The sequence below is a fragment of the Alosa sapidissima genome, chromosome 10 (assembly GCF_018492685.1).
Source record: "Alosa sapidissima isolate fAloSap1 chromosome 10, fAloSap1.pri, whole genome shotgun sequence".
Lineage (NCBI taxonomy): Eukaryota > Metazoa > Chordata > Actinopteri > Clupeiformes > Clupeidae > Alosa > Alosa sapidissima.
The window spans coordinates 33,972,224-33,983,190 of NC_055966.1; the positions used below are offsets into that span (position 1 = coordinate 33,972,224).

At 42.5% G+C, this 10,967-nt stretch overlaps 1 long non-coding RNA gene across 1 annotated transcript; it reads left to right on the forward strand.

The window, feature by feature from the left end:
* Window positions 1-434: 434 nt before the first annotated feature.
* LOC121720316 lies at window positions 435-3,449 on the forward strand. Its single transcript, XR_006034507.1, has 3 exons — window positions 435-650; window positions 2,050-2,996; window positions 3,115-3,449. It is a non-coding gene; the product is annotated as an uncharacterized LOC121720316 (long non-coding RNA).
* The last annotated feature ends 7,518 nt before the right edge of the window (window positions 3,450-10,967 follow it).

Here is a 10,967-nt window from a genome sequence, read left to right on the forward strand (position 1 = left end):
GTTTTTGGATCAATAACAAAGCAGAATATCCCGAGATAGCCGTAAAAGCGCTGAAGACGTTGCTACCATTTCCCACCACGAGGCCGGGTTTTCGGCAATGACTGCAACTAAGACCAAATTGCGCAATCGACTGGACATTTCAAACACACTGAGGGTGTCACTGTCTTCCATCATTCCATAAGCAGGGCTCCCACTGATTATATTCGTAATGCACGTTTAGTTCCCATGTTTTGTTCCCATATTTTGTTAAGCATGTTCACACGTAGGCTATAGATGTAAGCTTCAAGTTGTTCAATATTCATAGTTCATATTGTTAAATTTTCACTTCTTCAAGTTCACGTTTTTCACATGTTTAAGAGATCGTTACCTTCACTGTTCATACATAACTGGAGCTAGTTCTTTTCAAGTAATGCATGCACAACACATATGGAACATGGAACATGGAACCCCCCCCGCCGCCGGTCCATGGAAAAAAAAAAGGAATCAAACCGGTCCATGGTACATAAAAGGTTGGGGACCCCTGAGTTAGACAGTGTCCCGCCTGTTAACTATGTTCGTGTCCCATCTGTTAACTATGTTCAAGTCCCATCTGGGGTGCCATTCTGTAACGTGACTAATCTGAATCTTTTATTTTTAAATTTAGAGATTCAGTTGCAAGGGCGTAGGTTTGGTCTCAGCTTTGGTAGGGACGCACAACTCCTGTTGTCACGATACCAACATTATTGTTTCAATACCAATAGCAAGTGAAGAATCTCGATTTCGATACTATTGCGATTTTTTAAAATTTGATTTGGTTTGTGTGATTTGAGAGATCATTCACATCAATGGTAATCATAGAATTTGATTGACCCTCCCCACACACACACACATAGAAAGTGATGGTTGTCATAGGTTTCTTTTTCATATTTTGGAATTCATATAAACTATACATTTATATTGATAATTATTTATAGTATTTTATGATCTATATGATTACTAATAGCTAAACATATTTAGTCATTTGATTACATCATATTGATTTTTAAATTATTAGGCTACACTTGTCTATATCACCACATTTGGTGTGTAAATCTAATTGAGTGCCTGTCACTTTAAGAGGTGAAAAATAGTTTCGGAAGTGGATATGTGGATTCAATTCAGCATGTTTGCTATGTCATTAGATAAAAAAATAAATGTTAAAAAAAAGTCAAAGAAAATCTTTCTGGGATGAGATCATAGAAGAGATAAGTGTCTTGCAATGTTCATTTATGAGTATGGAAATGCACCAGTTTATCTTTTATTTCTTTGCATTGTGCAGGCTACATTCACAGAATATAGGAACAGGAAAATGTCTCGGATTCATTGTTTATTGCGACTGCAAGATTGGTAGCCCAATTAGCCTAACAGTCAGTGATGGTGACTTATAGCCTATGTGACTGTCCGTGCGGCACACCCTTATTCAACATGACTCCTAACTTTGGTTGAAAGATTACATCACAGCTAGCTTAGCTGTGACAATATCCTGGGTAATATCCTAACAGCTAATGCTATTTTACACAGTAAAATACGCATTTGAAAGCCTGGTCACCAGTTGCCAGTTTGTATGGCTAATTATTTTGCCTAGACTGCAATGAAAAAGCTTCGTATTTTGGGTTGACAAAGCTGATCTACAAACCACAAAAGGGGCAAAGATGTACATGCTGAAGGGCAAAAGGAATATCACAATGTTTTACTCTGGCCTTTTTTGCAATAGGCTATGTATTGGCAGACAGCCCTAACTTGCCGTTGTCGTTGACACACCCGCTCGCGTGACTGCCGGTGCAAACAAGTAGCCTTTGACACTCCGTGCGTGTAGGCCTACTGTAGCGTGCATGTCAGATAACCCTTCCCCCTCCCCCCGTTTTTCAGCAAATCATATGACGACGTTTTTTGTACTGTTGTGCTGGCTGTCGGAATGATCAGCAGCACAAATAAGTTCGCTAAAATATTGGTGGGGACAATTTTGTCATCTTAAAATATTGATTAGGACTAGTCCTTAGCGTCCCACCCTAAATCTACGCCCATGTTCAGTTGTCTCTGGGGTGCCAGGCAGTATTTGCTGCCAATTCAAATGTAGTCACAGTTAGAGCGAAACTATCACACAAATCAAACAACACAAACACGTTTTATACGTTTCAAATCATATATTGTGATGGTTTAAATTAAACCAAAAATATTCATACACAACTTAAATAATCGATATCCCTCCATACAATCAAAAATAAAATGCTATTTAAATAAAAAGGGAAAGTATGAAAGAGTCTGAGTCACTGAAGGAAAGTGAGTTGTGGAATATGTTGAATTAGTTGTATACTGGTGGAAGGGAAACGTGAACTCGGAGATGAGTGTGGAGTTACCAACGGGAGACTAGCCAGGGGAACTGCAGAGTAGGCCTACGACTTGAACCAGGGATCTTCGCAACACCTCGACAAGAGAAAGGAAAACATCTTGCCATGCTGCTGATCCATTCCGTCGTGCGCAACACAAAGTAGTTTGAGCCGGTCCTATTTTGCTCAGGATCCGCGCTGCTTCATAGGAATTCCTCAAAGGGATTAATCCACAAGGGTACGATCCAGAGGAATCCAATGTAACTATCCAGTGTGAAATCTCTCTTTAAAATGCTCCCGCCATGTCTCACATGCCCTCGGTAACAACTCTCTCCGATAGAGCTTCCTGGTAATTAGCGCTCTCTCCCCGCAGGTTAGGCCAAGCAGCCTTTTATCGTCAGCTGACTGCGTGACGTTAACAACCCCAATTGCGTTTAAGCAACCCGGTGGGATAAGCCTAAAGTAATATATACATTTTTATTATAAAGAATATGGAGCGGTCCATATACATAAATTGTTATGCTGGTTTGTTTTGTGCTTTGGCAACACTGCAGTCATGCCAATAAAGCAACCGTGAGTTGCACTGAATTGACTGACAGGAAGTGAGTGGAAGAGAGAGAGACGGGTAGACTGTTCACCTGGGAGAGACAGGTGGACTGATGAGACGGGAGGACTGTGGGCACCTGGGAGAGACAGGTGGACTGATGAGACGGGAGGACTGTGGGCACCTGGGGCAGTTGGGAGGACTGTGGGCACCTGGGAGAGACAGGTGGACTGATGAGACGGGAGGACTGTGGGCACCTGGGGCAGTTGGGAGGACTGTGGGCACCTGGGAGAGACAGGTGGACTGATGAGACGGGTGCACTGTGGGCACCTGGGAGAGACCGGTGGACAGCGGGCATCTGGAGCCAAAGGTGGTATCTGCGCTGTGGCCCTGTCGTTTAGTGAAACTACTGTACAGTACATAAGATTCTGTATTTTGTCTTGAGGAACAGTTGGAGTTGTTACTCTTTTTTTAAAGGTGCCATGTGTAATGTCTGCCAAAAAATCAATTCATACTCCACATTCCATAAAAGATGGGGCAGTATACCTCCAGAAAGTGAGTTTGTCTACCCTAGAGTAACAACCGAGACACGTGTATTGCAGTTTGGCTGGCGGTTATGTTACCCGCATACTGCCTCCCATGGCCGAAACTGGTATTATGACACCTGTCGGGCTGTGGCTAGTAATTTAGCATGCTAATTCAGGTTGATATCTCTTCAGCACTATACCTTGTCATTTTTTTAATGACATCATCACCCTTATTTCCTTTCATTCTTTTGATGCGTGTAGCTCATTTTTTGGATATTTTTACCTCAATTCTTACACATGGCACCTTTAAATGTGCTTGCTCATCCAGCTATGTACACAAGCTAATTGTTAAGATGGACAGCTAAATGTCCTGTTGTCAACTGTCCTTTTTTTGTGTATTTGTTGTGAATTTGTAAACAACGCATAAGAAGACTTAACAGGCCATAAATTAAGCATTTGGGCTGTAAATATGGAACAGATGTGTTTATCTGTGCCTGGCTGGTGTTTGTGCCTGATACTGTTTGTTCAGTTGAGGGTTTGTAGCTGTCTGTAGGAGAGACATTATTTACTTTTTCAAAACATTCCAGTGTAGGTCACAGGATGTGTGTGTGTGTGTGGGGGGGGGGGTTTCTCCCATGGGAACTGTGCTTGTTATCCACTTGCACTTTTAATGAGGGCAACAGCCATTGAAAGATGTCTCAACAAAGTTCAGTCACCTTACGGGAAGTCCAGTTAAGATGCAGAATTGGGGTAGGCCATATTATGTAGTTCATGCAAATGAAGAAGAGAAAAACAATTTCCTCCAGATAGAAATTGTAAAAACACGATGGGCCCTATCGTGTACCCAGCGCAATGTGGGCACAACTTGGCGCAAAGTGCAGCGGAAGTCTTATTCATTTCCTACACCCAGTCAGTGATTTTTCGCCACGTATGCGCTCCACTTGTATTAAAACGTGTGCCCAGGGGTATGGCAAAGAAAAGCCTGGTCTATAGGGGCAGATAAAACACCGCTGAAGACATACTGTCACAAGATGGGGTATGGCAAAGAAAAGCCTGGTCTATAGGGGCAGATAAAACACCGCTGAAGACATACTGTCACAAGATGTAAGCAGCCCTTAGCAACCAGTCCCAAACAACTCCTCTGCATGATAAATATCCTTAGGATTTTAATTCAGTCATTCAAACATTATTGGGGTAAGTGTTACTTTATTCAGGATACATTTTTTATTGTAACCCTTGTCAGTCAATAGTGAAAGCAAATAACTGTGTAGAACTGTTTTGCCGTTGACTATGAGACCATGGTGAAGTTAGTTTCACTTTGCCTATGAGTTCAAATAATGCAGAATGTTGAAATAAGGCTATACTCTGCTAGTGACACACAGGTTTTAATAAAGCAAGTAGCCTACTAGTGGAATTGTGCAAGCAGATTCCTTCAGATGCTTTGACTGTCAAAATATCAACAGGCTATTTGATGTTGCACTGCTGGCTTTTAAAGGGAATGACAGATGTCATTTTTATTGGTTTAAAGCATAGGTTCTCAAAGTGCGGCCCGGGGGCCAATGGCGGCCCGCGGAAACATTTCTGGCGGCCCGCGATAACATCTGACAACATCTGTGAAACTGTTAAAACTGTACAACTGTACTGTGTGATTTGAAAAGAATGAATCACCGTTTAGTGGTTTTTCGTGGCCATCAGGTTTTCCTGTGGTGCTTTGGTAGCTGGAATTGGCCCTGAATAAGGCCTATGCTGATAAGAAGCAAGGCACATTGAGAGTTTGTACTTGAAATGGACTGCAACCAGAACTGTTATATCCCAAATGTGTCTGTTGAGGGTAGAGAACCGCAGGGATTGTGTGTGCATTTTAGCCATGTTTAGCCTCAGTTATGAATTAAAATGTGTTTAATGCAATAAATATAAACTGTCGAGATGCAACCTGGTCATTAAAATGTTTACAAATGGGATTTATTTTCCAGGTTTTTTTTTTTTTTTCTCCCCCCACCCCTTTGGCGGCCCTCAGTTCAATGTTGGGTTCCTGAATTGGCCCTCATCAATCAAAACTTTGAGAACCCCTGGTTTGTTGGATGTTGTTGGGATGTTACGCCCAAAACACATCCATGATTGATTAAGAAATATAAGAACAACCCTTTTGCGCCCAGCACCCAATGTTTGATCTCAAAATCACGCCGTTAAAATAGCGAATGTGGACTGGACATGCCTTAAATGTCTTTAACCTTGCGCCTCTGACCAGACGTTTCAGATCACCAAGATAGCGCCCAATGACTGCAAACATTCAAAACTCAACTCAAAAGTGATGCATTGTACAACAACTACTGTAGGTCCAATCACGTTTTTCCAAGAAGATCAGATATTACTGTAGGAGTGAAAGCAACTCTGTGTGAAGGTCATAAGATTATTAAGGCTTGATGGTCTTTTTGGGCCCCCACCATCGATTTCAAGGCAGCACGGCCACTGTAGACTTCATGGCAGTGCTGCCATACCTAACCCTAATCCTAAAACTAACCCTAACCCTACCTAACCATAGTTCCTTCCAGGCAGCACTGCCCTGAAGTTGACAGTGGGGGCCCAAAAGACCATATATCATTATTAAGAACTCCAAACAAGGTTGCAACCTTATGGAAAAACTCCTTGAGTAATACTTCTGTTACTCCAGGGAACAAAAAAAAAACATACCCAGCAATGAGTGATTCACACTTACTTCTGCAGAGGAAGTCCTTTTTCACTTTAAAACAAAACTGACAAATTGACGGTCCATGTCATAGAGTTCTGAAAATACAAGAGGATTCACTGGTCCAGAAAGAGAGACCCACATCAAGCATGTTTCCCATCTGCCCATGCTGGCTCTTATCTGGACAAATGTCTGTTTACGCGGGCATTCTCTTCAAATCCAACACAGATCAAAGGCCGCCATCCACTTGCATTGGCACCAGCTTTATCCTGGCATCTGAGCACCAGTATACAAACGGAAGCCACATAATAGGTGCCACAACTGATGAGGTGTCTGGCTTGATCTCCTGGCAGTTGAGATGTGCATTCCCTTCCAAGGCCACATTATAGGAAAGTATGAAAGGGTTAAAGGCAGACTGTATGTGAGGAGGGAGAAAGGGGGAGGCCAAGCCAGTGAGCGTGAGGAGGGAGACAAGGTGCTTCTGTAAGAACCTGAACAGTTCATTCATAATCTGGATGGAAATCAATTGCATGGGGGCACTGTGGTGCAAGCAGCTGCAGCATCTGTACCACGTTTGGATCCAAGTGCTCATGAGGAATTTTGCTTTAAATCTTATCCGTGTGTGTGTGTGTGTGTGTGTGTGTGTGTGAGTGTGAGTGTGTTGTGTGTGTGTGTGTGTGTGTGTGAGTGTGAGTGTGTTGTGTGTGTGTGTGTGTGTGCGTGTGTGTGTGTGTGTTGTGTGTGTGTGTGTGTGAGTGTGAGTGTGTTGTGTTGTGTGTGTGTGTGTGTGCGTGTGTGTATGTGTGTGTGTGTGTGAGTGTGAGTGTGTTGTGTGTTGTGTGTTGTGTGTGTGTGCGTGTGCGTGTGCGTGTGTGTGTGTGTGTGTGTGTGTGATATAAGTTCACTTGTCTAAAAGACAAAGGTAGTGCTGAAGTCCCACTGGCAGTGACCTCTCCCCTCTAATAGCTTTAAATATAATTCCTCCTGAGGCTCCCGGTGCACTGCTTCCCTCTCCTGTCCTGTCCTTGCCTCCCTCTCGCACCCTGTCTCTCAGCCACTCTCCCCATAACCCCCCCCCCCCCCACTCTCCTCTCTCTGCTCTGATCAAATGAGTTGGAGAGAAAGAGTCACCAGAGTAGCTTTGAAGTAGAGGTTAAAAAGTGACAATGTCAACACTAATGAGAATAAATAGAGCTGAGTGTATATTGGACCAGATCCTGCCTGAATAACAGAGGGTCTATGCAGGACAGATGCTGCAAAAACAACCTAACACATTGTTGCCAGCCGTTGCCAGCTGGTCCGTTGGCTATTGGCTGTAATTACAGTTGGCAGAGTAAACTACACACAGTGCAATAACAAACTGTAGACACAGACCAGGAACAGGTTACGTGTATGTCCACAGTGCAGTCAGTGAAAGGCCATGTTTACCTTACAAGAAGCTAGCCTGGCTAACGTCAGACCTCATCTCATTGAGATGGGGTCTGGGAACTACACATTCATTTTCTCGTATTTGAGACGTGGTTTACGAATGTCCAGAGCCGTTTATTGGGCGCTACGAATATCTATCAAATGCGTCTGTACGTAGCTCATAACCGCTTCGGTGTGTCGTCATCGTCTTGCTGTCCCCCCTCCGTTCTGTGATTGGTTCCTTCGTTGAGGTGAAAATCCGGTCCATAGAATCCAGGCTGCCTAGCAACACGAATAAAATGGCGTGCGTAAGGCAGCATGGGAAACCCAGGCTAACAAGAAGGAGCAATCAACTGTAATACATCTGCACTGGGTTTTCTCGCACCAATAATGTACAGTCTACCATAAATTGATCCCTCAACAGTGATCAACTACAGATACGTGTTTGTAAAAAATATACAAATCAATAAGCTTTAAAAAGGTACTGGCTGTCCCCGGCTAGCTGTGCTTTCCGGCAGCTACATGTTCTCCCATACTCCCTGTCCGTCTGAACGAGAGGGGGGACCGATCTGCTAATGGAAATCTACTCCACTGCTATCTTCGAACAAGTACCCCTCCTTTAAGTACCATGCCATGGTGACTACTCCTGTCAAAGCCTTTATGGTTGTCATTTACAGTACTTTACCATCCACCAGGTCAACTGGGTGACTTTACGGACAAGCTCAACGCTTTGTTGTCTTCCATCCCTGAGCATTGCTGTCAGTTGCTCGCTCTTGGTGACATGAACATCCACTTTGACACCCCTAGCTGAACGGACATCATGTCCCTGATACAGCGCTCCTACTCACAAAGCTGGCAAACAGCTTGATGTCATTCAACAATAAATAAAGGATGAATGAATGAATGAATGAATGAATGAATGAATGATTACCAAATGGGCACAAGCGACTTTCAATAGACGCAAAATGATGAGAGTTTGGTCATCGACTTTCGACAGACTTTCTCCTCACAAGATGGCGACAACCTGAAAAAACCTGAGTCTTTTTACAGTAATACCCGTTCTTTCGATTACAAAGGTAAAGGTAAAACTATACTTAAGTTTGTCTGTAGAGACTCATAGTAACATAGACATGTAAATATTTCTTGAACCTATGGCCTAGTTAAAAAAGCATAGGCTACAGGTATGCTTTATGCTACTCAGCTGTAAATGCATATATACGTAAAACTCCACCGATTGACGCTGTTTGTCCCAAACAAACAGTTACAGTCGTTACCAGGCAGAGCCCTAGGATCAGACCTTTAGAGGTGCCCAGCCCCTAATGAGCAGCTGACAGTGGATCTCGTCCCAAAAAGTGGGCCTACTAAGTTAGTTTAAAGATATACTGACTCTAAAACTTTGTCTTTAAAGATATACTTTAAAGATATACTGACTCTAAAACTTTGTCATAGATGCAAGTGCTATGTCTTATTTGGCTTGAGTAGAGTTTTGACATAATGAGCCAAATCTGCAAAATGTGTGTGAGCATTTACCACAAAATTACAAAACACAAAATAGCCAGCAGGGTGTGCCAAAAAGTACCCCAAAGTAAATCAAGAAATGTAGGGATCGTAACAGAGCAATACGCAAAAACTTATTGTATAGACCCTTTCAACAATAAAAACAAAAACAATGCTTGAACGTTCTATTTGGGCCCCAATCTACTTCCTCTGCATTAAGATAACATATGGAATGTTAAAAAGGAAGTCTTGTGGGGCCAACTATGATGCTGATAATGGAACTCTCTTGAAAGGGTCTATTAATTATTTTGAATAGTGTTAGGGAGACCGCTTAAAATTGTGGTTAAGTAGGTGGTCTTTATTACCAAGATATCATATCATAGTAATCAGTAAATAGCCTCTGAGTGACTGTCATCAGCAATTGTGGTATTAAGAGGCATTGTATGAAATTAGTTAAACAGCAAGGTATATTGCGCAAGAAATAATCATAATCAATAATCACTGTCCTCAATTAAATGTCCAGCTCACATCAGGTGCTTTCTAATAGCCTAGCAGTTTCATTTGGTCTAATCATATTGACTTATTATGTGCATGTTTTTATTGCTAGTTTATTTTATAATTTAATTAGTTACCATTTCAACTGGTAAAGGGTAAAGTTTTGTGATGACACAGAAGGTTGCAGTTTGGTGAGCTAACACATTTTTTTTATATATAGGCAATAGTTATGCCCCTTGAATAGAAAAGCAAACCGTAGTAGGCAACAGCACATCAGCATGTCTGTCTGGGCAATAAGCCCTATGAGCTATGCCTTGATAATAACAGTATAATAACAGCTTATCAACAAAGGTGTGGATATACTGAACATTTACTAGTACATACCATATTGTAAAATACGATACTAAATTAGCGCACATCCTTCACTGTTCTTCGTGTATAACCCTACAAGACCTCACGGAATTCACTAGTTCTTATTGACAACACTATTTTCGCTAGACTAGTTTGTTTGTTTGTAAACTTAATATCTAGGCTAACCTGGAAATCCAGACCCAAATCCGAAAGATTAAGGGTCTGGCTACGAGTAATGAAAATGGCCCAACTCGAGGGGCGGCATAACACTACGACCAATGTTTACTGACCAATTCCGGACGCCCGCAATTGGATAAGACTACGACCAATGTTTCCGGACTTCGATGTCGAAGCGCTGTCATTATCTGTTTAGCTCGCCTCTGGCCCGCCTATATCAGATACACCGATGTGATTGGTGTAGCTCGGCTCCATGGGCATAGGTAATGAGCATCACTACTCATTGCCAGAGTCACTCGCTGAGCAAATTCAAAATGTTCTCTCGCTCTCTCTGGATTTCCAGGGTATGTCTAGGCTACCTAGTCCATTGAAAAATGCATCAAGACATATATAGTAATTTAATATCATAGTGTCAAACAATGCATCAAGACATATATAGTAGTTTAATATAATAGTGTCAAACAATGCATCAAGACATATACAGTAGTTTAATATCATAGTGTCAAACAATGCATCAAGACATATATAGTAGTTTAATATAATAGTGTCAAACAATGCATCAAGACATATATAGTAGTTTAATATCATAGTGCCAAACAATGCATCAAGACATATATAGTAGTTTAATATCATAGTGTCAAACAATGCCGATAGGGCACTCTGTGTATTTACTTGCCACCAATAAGTGGCAGTGCAGTGCAGTGCAGTGCAGGGCAGGGCAGGGCAGGGCAGGCAGGGCAGGGCAGTGCAGTGCAGGGCAGGGCAGGGCAGGGCAGGGCAGTGCAGTGCAGGGCAGGGCAGTGCAGGGACACATGAACCCTCCTCCACCATCTGCACACACGTTAATTTCGGTGCCTGTGGCAAGATGGTGGTACAGTAGGTGCCAAGATTGCGGTCTCACAGAATAAGTGTTGCGCATTAGTAGGCCTACGCATGTC